The 11,118-nt window shown below is 41.4% G+C and overlaps 1 pseudogene; it reads right to left on the reverse strand.

The window, feature by feature from the left end:
* Nucleotides 1–1,626: 1,626 nt before the first annotated feature.
* Nucleotides 1,627–1,940, reverse strand: LOC150039570 (uncharacterized protein C4orf46 homolog pseudogene; annotated as a pseudogene).
* Between the last annotated feature and the right edge of the window lie 9,178 nt (nucleotides 1,941–11,118).

The following is an 11,118-nucleotide window of genomic DNA, read 5'->3' on the forward strand; positions in this document are numbered from 1 at the left end:
TGTGTGGATTTTGAATATAGTTCTTTATACATCAATAGATCTACAAAGACTTAAAATATCACATCAAAGATGCTCAAAAGTCATAAACATATGATGTCACTCTTGACATGATAGCTAAAATGAAACATGGTCATTGAGGTCAAATCATACAAAACATTACATCCCTTAATTTGACACATTGAAACAAAGTCTCTTCTGAAGTTATTAAAAAGCAATAACACAGATAATGTAATTCAAACATGAAAACATCAAATGTGAGAAATATTAAGTGTGAAGGCAATCAGCCTTAAAAATAAGTTGGGATCTGGGCAATGGTTATTCATCTTTCTAATCTTAGAAATTCAAGAGGCTGAGATCTCAGGACTTCTATTGAAGGCCAGCCCAGGCAGAAAAGTCCAAGAGACTCTTATCAAAAAGGTGGAGCTATGGCTCAAATAGTAGAGCTCTAGCCTTGAGCAAAAAAGCTCAGGAATTATAAGTATGGGCAAGTTTAAGTCCCATGACTATCAGGAAAATAAAATGGGGATAAAGGGCATATTTTCTCTAGACATACTTTTATTCTCTAAAGTAAATGCTTTTTCAAAAAGCATCACAGAATGGGAAAATTTACTTATCTATTTCAAAAAGTTATTAGCCGGCGCAGTGACTCATGTCTGTAATCCTACCTACTCAAGAGGCTGAGCTCTGAGGATCAGAGTTTAAAGCCAGCCTGGATATGAAAGTCTAAGAGACTTATCTCCAATTAACCACCAGAAAAGCAGTAGTGCTGTGGCTCCAGGGGTAGGGCAAAAACCTCGAACTGAAGAGCTCAGCGACAGCCCCCAAGGCCAGAGTTCAAGCCCCAAGAACAACAGCAGCAACAAAAAGTTATAAAAATTCAATTCACCCTGCTGGGGATGGTGGTATACACCTGCAGTCCCAGCACTCACAAAGGCTGAGGCTGGAGAACCTACAGTATGAGGCTAGCCTTGTCTACATAGTGAGATCCTGTTTCAAAACACACACACACACACACACACACACACACACTCACTCGCGCGCGCGCGCGCGCGCGCAAACACACTCCTCTAGTCCCATTGGGAGAATTTTTTCCCGTTAGTTCAGATTCACACATCTTTTTTTAAGAAAATGATCTTAGTCTTCATGTGCAAAAAAGAGGGGGGAAGCTTTTAATCATGTTTGCCAAGTGTTTTACTCAACAAAAAATTGGGGAGTGTCAGGTGACAGTGTCAGGTTCTGTAGGCCTGGAAGTCATAAACTTGTTTCTGTTTTCATAGAAATGGGGAGCTGATTTACATATGTAAATTTAGTCATATCACTTGGGTTGTAACATGATATTCTGACATGCACCATCTTTCAAAACAGTTATCTGGTCATACTAAGGCATGGTTAAAATTATCTGTTGAGAGAAATCACTTTTGTAAAGGAATCTCAAAACATTTATAGAAGAGAAAGTAAGGATAAACACATCCGTGTTAACATAAAAAAAATCACATCAATATGCTTTCACAAAGGTCTAGAAAAAGAAGAAAAATTTCATTCTGAGTATACAGAAATGCTGGAGATTGTCCTATATATGTGGGACATGTGCAAATCCATATGAGAAGGTGAATTATACAGTCATAGTCAGTTGTCAGGTTTCAGAGAATCATAGCCTTCTTTCAAGAGGTCTCTCCACATCTTAAGGAAGTGTGCATTTTTGGTACATTTAAGGGCAATCTCTTCCACTTGAGCTGATACTGCAGATGTGGCCTCAAGAAGTTTGGTTAATGAAAATGATGCGTCTCCTATCTGCCGAGCCACCTCCTCCAGGGGGTCCACCACTCCAACTCGGAGCCCTCCAGCCCACACTAACGAAGGAGGAAAACACATCCGAAGACCAAGAAGACGGAGATGGCCGGAGGAGGGAAGCAAACCTGAAGCTCCTCAGCTGAAGCCATGTGGAAAGGGCTGGCACAGTGGAGCGGGACCTGAGCAGCCAAACTGCCACCAATTGTCTTTCTGATGGTTGTCTTTAATCTACTGTCTTTAATCGCCTCTTTTGCTGTCCCTTGGTTATCTCATATTGTGACAGTATTTCACCTGGTAATCTGAAGTTATTTGAAGTCGGATAGGGAAAACAAGATGGAAGGCAAGGGGAGGGAAAGGGGGACCAAGACTTGAGAAAGGGTATCAATGTCTGTCAATATAATATAACCCTAATATATGAAAAAAAAGACACCCTGCAGATTGAGAGGAGGCTTTTGCACTTATGAATAAGTAAAAGATCTAGTATCTGGAATGTACAAAGAAGTCAAGAAATTCAAGAGGCTAAGAGTTAACAAAGCCAAGTAGAGACTACTTTGTGTATGTGTGTGTGTATGTCGCTCATGGGGCTTGAACTCTGGGCCTGGGAGCTGTCCCATCAAAAGCAGCACCATGCTCACCTGTGCCCAGCAAGCACCCATTGCCTCCCAACAACCCTATCAGGGCACTTTCTCACCTGGGGTCAGCTGTGGAGGAGCGGGATGCACCATCGCCACTCAGAAGGTGAGAGATCTGATGTTTGGAGTCCCCAAGTCACTCCCACATAGACTGGAACCTTCCACAAGAAGGAGCATGTGTAACTTACTAACTGGAGAAAAAAAGAATCCCTAGCGCAGTGACTCCACGGTGACCAACACTGGCCCTGGACATGGTAATTCCACATTTGTCCACCCCCCCCCAAGGGAGTTCTGTGGTAGCGTCCAATTCACCAGAAGTGAGCAGCAGAAGTGCAGGGGAAGTGTCTGGGACTTGGGGCTTGGCTCCTGCTACTTTCATCATTGCTCCTTAGCCCACGTGTTGACCAGCTCCACCCTGTAGCAAGAAAAAGCAAGGCCAGAGGGCCCTGACTCAGCAGAAGGAGAAGCAGCTTCTGCAGCCGATGGCACTGGGACTGGTGGCCCTGGTTTTCCTGCCCTAAGGGCTACTGTGGGCTCTGCAGCAGCAGCCTAACTGGGATCGGGGTCTGGGCTGGTTCCTGAGGCCAGTCAGGTGAGTGACTTGGGGCAGAGAGGCCAGGGACAGTCCATCCACATCCCTAGCAATGGTTTTACTACTTCACCTCCTCATGTCTGTGTACTCAGAGAAGGCTTTGGAAGGGTCAGTGCTTCTTCTTCTTCTTCTTCTTCTTCTTCTTCTTCTTCTTCTTCTTCTTCTTCTTCTTCTTCTTCTCCTTCTCCTTCTCCTCCTTCTCCTTCTCCTTCTCCTTCTCCTTCTCCTTCTCCTTCTCCTTCTCCTTCTCCTTCTCCTTCTCCTTCTCCTTCTCCTTCTCCTTCTCCTTCTTCTTCTTCTTCTTCTTCTTCTTCTTCTTCTTCTTCTTCTTCTTCTTCTTCTTCTTCTCCTTCTTCTTCTTCTCCTTCTTCTTCTTCTTCTTCTTCTTCTTCTTCTTCTTCTTCTTCTTCTTCTTCTTCTTCTTCTTCTTCTTCTTCTTCTTCTTCTTCATCTTCTTCTTCTTCTTCCTGTTATTATTAATGCCGGATGGGGTAAACTGAGGCACCTAGGACAGAGACTTATCCACTCGACAGAGATAGAATTAGAACCCAGGGCCCTTGATAACCAATCCAGAAATGTTGCTTCGAATTACCAGACTTTATTTAGTCTTCTTTTTTTCTGGTGCCTACTTGTGTCTCCTTACCTGCTCAAGCATTCTCATTCTGGGAAGCACCCTGTCTGCATGTCTGTATCCAGGGGGTGATGCTTTGGGTAGGACTTGTTCCCTCTTCACCTCTGCTCCCCACCATCACCCCCAACTGCTGATTCTGGTATTTCTTCTCAGGCAATCTGTTTTACAATTTACCTGCTCCCCTCACCCTCAACAGCTTACTATTTCTTTGTCGAGTCCTGTGGATTCCTTGGGGAGTGAATGCAGTGAACTTATTGGAGCTTCAGATCCCTTACATGGAGTGAAACATGAATTTCTGGTTCCTGAGGAACTTGTCACTTTTGAATCTTCAGAAGTAGAGGTGTCCCAGTGGAGGGATCCACCAAAACGTTCCAGAGTTTCAGTTCCCTGAGGGTAGAATACCCCATGCCTTCCTTTCCTCCTCTGAACTAATGGGACTTGGTTGGTTTTGTTTTGTTTTGTTGCCACTTCTGGGCAGTGAACTGAGGGCCTGAACACTGTCCTTGAGCTTTCTCAAGGCTAGAGCTCTACCACTTGAGCCTCAACACCACTGCCAGCTTTTTTCTATGTATGTGGAAATGAGGACTTGAATCCTGGTCTTTGTGCATATTAGGCAAGTACTCTCCCAAACTCCTGGCCCCAGGACATGGTATTTCTTGTACTACATACATATGATCCTGGTCAGAATTGTGCCTCTTTGAAACTCACTCATAAACCTGCACATGTGTACATGCATTTGTACTAAATTAGTATTTTCTTCCTTCATGTGTGTATGAGTATTCAGATCCTGGGTCTTGAGCTCAGGATCTGTGCGCTGACCTTTAGAAATTTTCACTCATGGCTGGCACCCAACTTCTGGATTTTTGGTGGTTCATTGGAGATAAAAGACTTACAGCATTAACTGCTTGGGCAGGCTTAGAACCAGTATTCTCAGATCTCAGTCCCTTGTGTGAATCACTGGCACCTGGCTTGGACTAGCATTTTCCTGCTCCATCACATTACTTCAAATCTCTCATCTTCTGGCAAGTATATGGCATGCTTGAATTGCTTTGTATAGTGGGACATTTCAGATTTGTTTATGGGGTTGTGTATCAGGGTCAGACTTGAGTGAGTATTGGCTGTCCTCAAGGGAAGAGGCTGATTTTGAGGTTGATGGTTTTCTTTTCTCCTCAGTATCAGGCTGTTATCTGTTTTGGTATCTTGAGCACAGAGGGTTCTTTGTCACAGAGCTAAACCATAGGGGAGTAAAAATTCTACCAAGTTGTTACAAACTGCCAGGAGGAGTCAGCTTGATCTATATGTATATGTTTGTGAGTCATAGGGCTTGACTTCTGGCCTGGGCATTTTCCCTGAGCTCTTCAGCTCAAGACTACCACCCTACCCCTGGGCCTGTGGTTGTCCCTGATCTCTTCAACTCAAGGCTACCACCTTACCCCTGGAGCCAAAGTCCCACTTCCTGTTTTCTAGTGCTTAATTAGAGATAAAAGTCTCACAGTCTGTGCCCTACGGTGGCTTTAAACCTCCATCCTCAGATCTCCACCTCCTGAGCATCTAAGATTACAGGCGTGAGCCCACACACCCAGCTTTATGGTAGATCCTTACTGTTCTGAAACTGAAGAACATTAGAACACTTCTTTCCTCAACCCAAGGTTCAAATCTTGATAGCCAGCCTAACCTTTCTCCTCTCTATATCTTGTGTGTGTGTTTCTTTCTTGAATCTCTTTCCTCAAGTGGTCTGGATGCCAGGACTGTATCCTCAGCTCTGCTGTGGATTTGCTGTGTGTGTTCATCATCAACCATTTCTGTATCTCGACCTTAATTTCTCTATCTGTAGATTATGATTAATGGAGAGAAGAGCCATTAGTGCCTTGGCTGGCTTTGAACCTTGATCCTCAGATCTCAGCTTTCTCAGTAGCAAGGATTACAGATGTGAGCCACAGTGGCCGGCAATTCTTTCTTTTTTTTGTGGGTCATGGGGCTTGAACTGGCCCGGATGCTGTCCTTGAGCTCTTCAGATCAAGACTACCATCCTACCCTTGAGCCAAGCCTCACATGCCATTTTCTAGAGATTAATTGGAGATAAGAGTCTCAAGTCCTCAGTCTGGACTCAAGCCACAGCACCAACAGCACAAAATAATACAACAAGAAAACACAACAACACAAAACAACAACAACCAAAAACACTTAGAGGAAAGGCAGAATTCAAACACTAGTCACCAAAAACTCCTTAACATTTTATATATGGATTTTTTGGAGTGTCTAAGAAATTCATTGGTAGATTTTGTGAAATCTTAATTGATACAAGGATTGTGCCTTATGTCTACTTAACAATCCTGTGATTTTATTTCAGTGTATACATTAAGTGTACATGAGAGCAGTGGAAAAAAGACCAGGAATTTAGTTTAGTTGCTGCAAATACATTTTTTTCTTCCTCCCTTTGGTCATGGGGCTTGAATTGTGGACCTGGATGCTGTCCCTGAGCTTTTCAACTTCAGGCTTGTGCAACACCACTTTGAGCCACAGTGCCACTTCTGGGTTTTTGTGGTTAAAAAGGGATGAGTCATGGATTTCCATTGAATCGTGATCCTCATATCTCAGTTTCCCTCATTCGTAGCTAGAATTATAGATGTGAGCCACCTCACCTGGCATGCAAAGCATCTTGGTGGGGCAAAGGGAGGATCCTGGGACTTGAACTCAGCATGGTCACAGTCCCTGAGTTCTTCAGCTCAAAACTACTGCAATACTCTTGAGTCAAGCCCCATTTTCTGTTTTCTAGAGATTAATTGGAGATAAGAGTTTCAGGTCCTTTTTTGCCCAGGCTGGCTTTGAACCTTGATTCTCAGATCTCAGCCTTCTGAGTAGCTAGGATTTAAAATACCTAAAGTGAGAGAGTGGAGAAGTTCAAAAAATAAATAAATAAAAACAACACAGACTTATAACATCAATTACATTATTAGAAGTATAAGTTAAAAACTCAACTCATCTAATGCTCATGAAACATTTCCATTTTCTAGTTGGTTTCACAGTGTTTCAGGAGACAAACAGAGATTTTTTTAAAGAAGAACCTCGACTTACCTCCCGCAACTGTGAGAGAAAATTCCCCAGGCATCTGAATACTCCTGGACCTAGAGTATGGCATTGGTTTAACCTCTATAACAAGCCTACATCACAGCACATTGTGGGAATTGTAGTCTCCTTTGGAGTGCAAATCCTCTAAATGTGCTGGGTTTTTTGGGGGGGAGGGAGAGGGATGGCAGATAGGAGGATCCGTCTCCACTGTCATTTTTTGCCATTTTCAAGACCTGGTTTCTCTCCCTTTGCGTTGCTGCTGGAAGTGCTCTGAAGTACAGTTTTGCCTTCTGTAGGTCAGAGCTCCAAGCCAAGTGCCCAGGATGTCTTCAGTGGACCTTGGGAGCTGTGAATTGAAGGGATCTCAGGCTACAGAACCAATGTCAGGTGTGAACCACGAACTGGGCTCAGGAACAGCATTTACCTTCTATGTGTTCCTCCAGTCTGAGGTGGAGGATTTGAGTGGGATTCATAAGTTTGTGCTGCTATTAGCCTTAGCATAAGTGCCTCCAGATGGCAGAAACTGGCTCCTGAAGCTCCTAGAGCATGTTGGGTGGTTCTCTAGCCTAGGAGAACAGGAGCTATGCATTTATATTCCATGACTGAGTGATTCTGTTGTTAACCCACTGACCTTCTTATTCCCTTTGCCTAGCTGTAAGATAAGCACTTTAAAAATTGTAGCAAAATTGTGAAGTGTGTGTGCCTGCCTCGACTATTATTATAATTACTTTTCACGGGGCAGATTTGTTTCTCCTAAAGGAGATTCTGGTCTGCTACTGCCATGTTATCCTTCTTGGTTTTTTTTGTTGTTTGTTTGTTTTTGTTTTTTTCCAGTCCTGAGCTTTCATTAGGCTTTTATAGTCCTCATTGAATAATTCTTTACTTCTTTGGCTGTGTATATTCCTAACTGTGTAATTCTTTTTGGGTCTATTGTGAATGGGATCATTTTCTTGATTTGGCCTTCTGTTTGTTTATTGATGGTGTACAAGAAGGCTACTGACTTCTGAAGGTTAATTTTGTATCCTGCCACTTTGCTAAAGTAGTTTATTAATTCTATAAATTTGGTAGTGGAGTTTGTTGGGTCACTCAAGTAGAGGATCATGCCATCTGCGAATAGGGATAGTTTAATTTCTTCTTTCCCTATGTGGAACCCTTTGATGTCCTTTTCTTGCCTTATTGCTCTGGCTAAGGATTCCAGCACTGTATTGAAGAGAAGTGGAGATGGTGGGCATCCCTGTGTATTTCCTGATTTAAAGGTGAATGGTTCCAGTCTTTCACCATTTATTATAATACTGGCTGTAGGTTTTTTCATATATGGCTTTCACTATTTTGAGGAATGTACCTCTTATTCCTATTTTTTCTAGTGCTTTCAACATGAATGGATGTTGCATTTTGTCAAATGCCTTCTGTACTTCCAAAGAGAGTATCATATGATTCTTATCCTTAGCTCTATTGATGTGATGTATTACATTGATTGACTTGCAAATGTTAAACCAGCCTTGCATCTGTGGGATGAAGCCTACTTGATCATAGTGTATGATGTTTCAAATTTGTTTCTGGATTCTCTTCGCTAATAGTTTATTGAGAAGTTTTGTGTCTGTGTTCATTAGAGAGATAGGTCTGTAGTTTTCTTTTTTTGTTGGGTCTTTCCCTGGTTTAGGGATGAGAGTGATATTAGCATCATAAAATGAGTTTGGTATTGCTCATTCTGTTTCTATTTCTCGGAAGAGTTTCAAGAGTATAGGTTACTTCATCTTTAAACATCTTGTATTATTCTGCAGTGAATCCATCTGGCCCTGGGCTGTTTTTGGTTGGCATTTCCCTGATTGCTTCCACAATTTCGTTGTAAGAGATTGGTTTGTTCAATTTGTTTACCTCATCGTTATTTAGTGTGGGTAGCCCATATTTATTTAAGAAATCATCCATTTCTACTAGGTTTTCTTGTTTCTTTGAATATAGGCCCTGGTAGTACCTATTCATTATGGACTGACTTTCCTGGGAATCAGTTGTGATTGTTCCCGTGGGGCCTCTAATCTTGTTTTAGTCTCCCCTTTCCTTTTTTTGATTAATCTTGCCAGGGGTCTGTCTATTTTGTTGACTCTTTCAAAGAACAACTTTTTGATTTATCAATTTTGTGTATAGTAGATCTTATTTCAATCTCTGATATTTCTGATTTTATTTTTGTTATTTCTGTCCTTCTAGTTGTTTTAGAATTAACTTTTTTTTGCTCCTCTATGTGTTTCAGGATTTTTTTTGATTATTTACATGCTCTTCTTCTGTCTTTTTAATATGCGCTCCTAGTTCGATAACTTTGCCTCTTAGAACTGCCTTTGCTGTGTCCCATAAGTTCCTTTGTGATGTTTCTTGATTGTCATTACATTCAAGGAAATTTTTAATTTCATTTCTGATCTGATCTGTTACCCAGGAGTTATTCAGAAGTGTGTTGTTCAGTTTCCAAGTAATTGAATGTTTTTTTTTTTACTTTGACTGCATTGTTTAGAATTAGTCTGACTCCACTGTGGTCTGATAGAATGCACGGGATTATATCAGTCCTCTTGTATCTGCTTAAGTTTTCTGTGTAAACTATTATATGATCTATTTTGGAGTGTGTTCCATTTGCTGCTGAGAAAAATATAAAAAGTTTCACCATTGGTTGGAAGACTCTGTGTATATGTGTTAAGCCCAACTCGGCTATGGTGTCGTTTAAGTCAACAATATCTTTGCTTAACTTTTGTTGAGTTGACCTGTCATGTGTTGAGAGTGGTGTATTGAGGTCTCCCACTATGATTGTGTTTGAGTCTATCTTGTTCTGTAATTCTAAGAGAGTTTGATGAATTTGGGTGCTCCCATGTTGGGGGAATAAATGTTTATAACTGTAATATTATGGGCATGGATTGTACCCTTTACTAATATGTAATGTCAGTCTCTATCTTTCTGTACTGATTTTACTGAGAAGTTAATTTTGTCAGAGATTAAGATTGCTACTCCTGCTTTTTTGCTTGGTTCATTCGAGTGGAAAATTTGTTCCCATCCTTTCACTTGGAATTTATTTCTGTCTTTGGCAGTGAGGTGGGTCTCTTGGAGGAAACATATAGACTGGTGGCGTTTCTTAATCCAGTCTGCTGTTCTGTGTCTTTTGATTGGATTTTTCAGCCCATTCACATTTAGGGAAATTATAGAGAAGTAGTCAGTGTCCATTGTCATTATTTATTTTCACTTCTCAGTTTCTTTCTCTGTCTTTCCCCCCATTTTGTGTTTAGTGAATTATAGATATTCGCTTCTTGATGGGGGTTCTTGATGTTCTACAATTTGTTCTCGATTAATTAATATTTTTTGTAATGCTGGTTTAGTGTGCACGGATTCATAAAGCTTCTCTTTGGAGTGAAATTTCTTGTTTCTCCCTCAAATGTAAATGCTAGTTTTGCTGGATATATCAGTCTGGGTTGGCATTTGTTGGTCTTCAGGACATCAGTGATGTTTTTCCAAGCTTTTCTTGCATTTAGAGTTTGCGTGGAAAGATCTGCTGTGATTCAAATTTTTTTCCCATTGTAGTATAGCTCTTTCTTTGTTTTTGCAGCATTTAAGATTAATTCCTTGGTGTTCGGGTCTAGTGTCTTTACTATGATATGTCTAGATGAGTTCCTTCTAGGATCTTGCCTGTTTGGAGTCCTGAAACCTTCAATAATGTGAGTATTTTCCCTTTTGAGGTTGGGGAAGTTCTCTGCTATGATTTTGGTGAATAGGAGTTGCATTCCCTTGTCCTGAAATTCTGCGACCCCCTCAATCCCTATTATACGAAAATTAGGCTTCTTTGCTGCATCTGCCAGGTCCTGGAGTTCTCTCTGGTAGATTCTGACTGATTTTTCCAACGTGGCGATTCTCTGTTCCAGCTCTTGTGTTTTATCTTCCATTCCTGATGTTCTATTCTCCATCTCAGTCAATCTGCTGCTTAATGCCTCCATTTTTGCTTGAAGTGTGGACACTGAGCTGATCATGTCTGCTGAGAGAGTATTGAAATTTTCTTCCACTTCTCTTTTGAATTCGAAAAGTTCCTTGGAAATTTCTTGTTTTGTTTTTGGAATTCAGCCTTCATTTCTAAAATCAGCTCCTTGATTTGAGTCATATTTCGTGTCTCTTCAGGTGTCATTTCTTGGGATGGTGACATCTCTCTTGTCCCTTTGCTCTTGTTTCCCTTTGGGCTTTGTGTGGGACTTTGATTATTTATGTATGTCGTAATTTGTCTTTGTGCTCTTCTAGGCATCGAGAACTGTTGTTGTAGGTTTGCTCTGTGGTCGGTAGGTAGTGGTCTTTACTTGGATTGGGGCCGATGGTTCTCAGCCAAATTGATTCCGCTGCTGACTAGGTCAGTTTGTAGTTTTTGCAGGTGTTTGGCTAGTTCCCAG

Source organism: Megascapheus bottae, unplaced genomic scaffold, assembly GCF_031878675.1.
Source record: "Megascapheus bottae isolate mThoBot1 unplaced genomic scaffold, mThoBot2.hap1 HAP1_SCAFFOLD_311, whole genome shotgun sequence".
NCBI classification, from domain to species: Eukaryota; Metazoa; Chordata; class Mammalia; order Rodentia; family Geomyidae; genus Megascapheus; species Megascapheus bottae.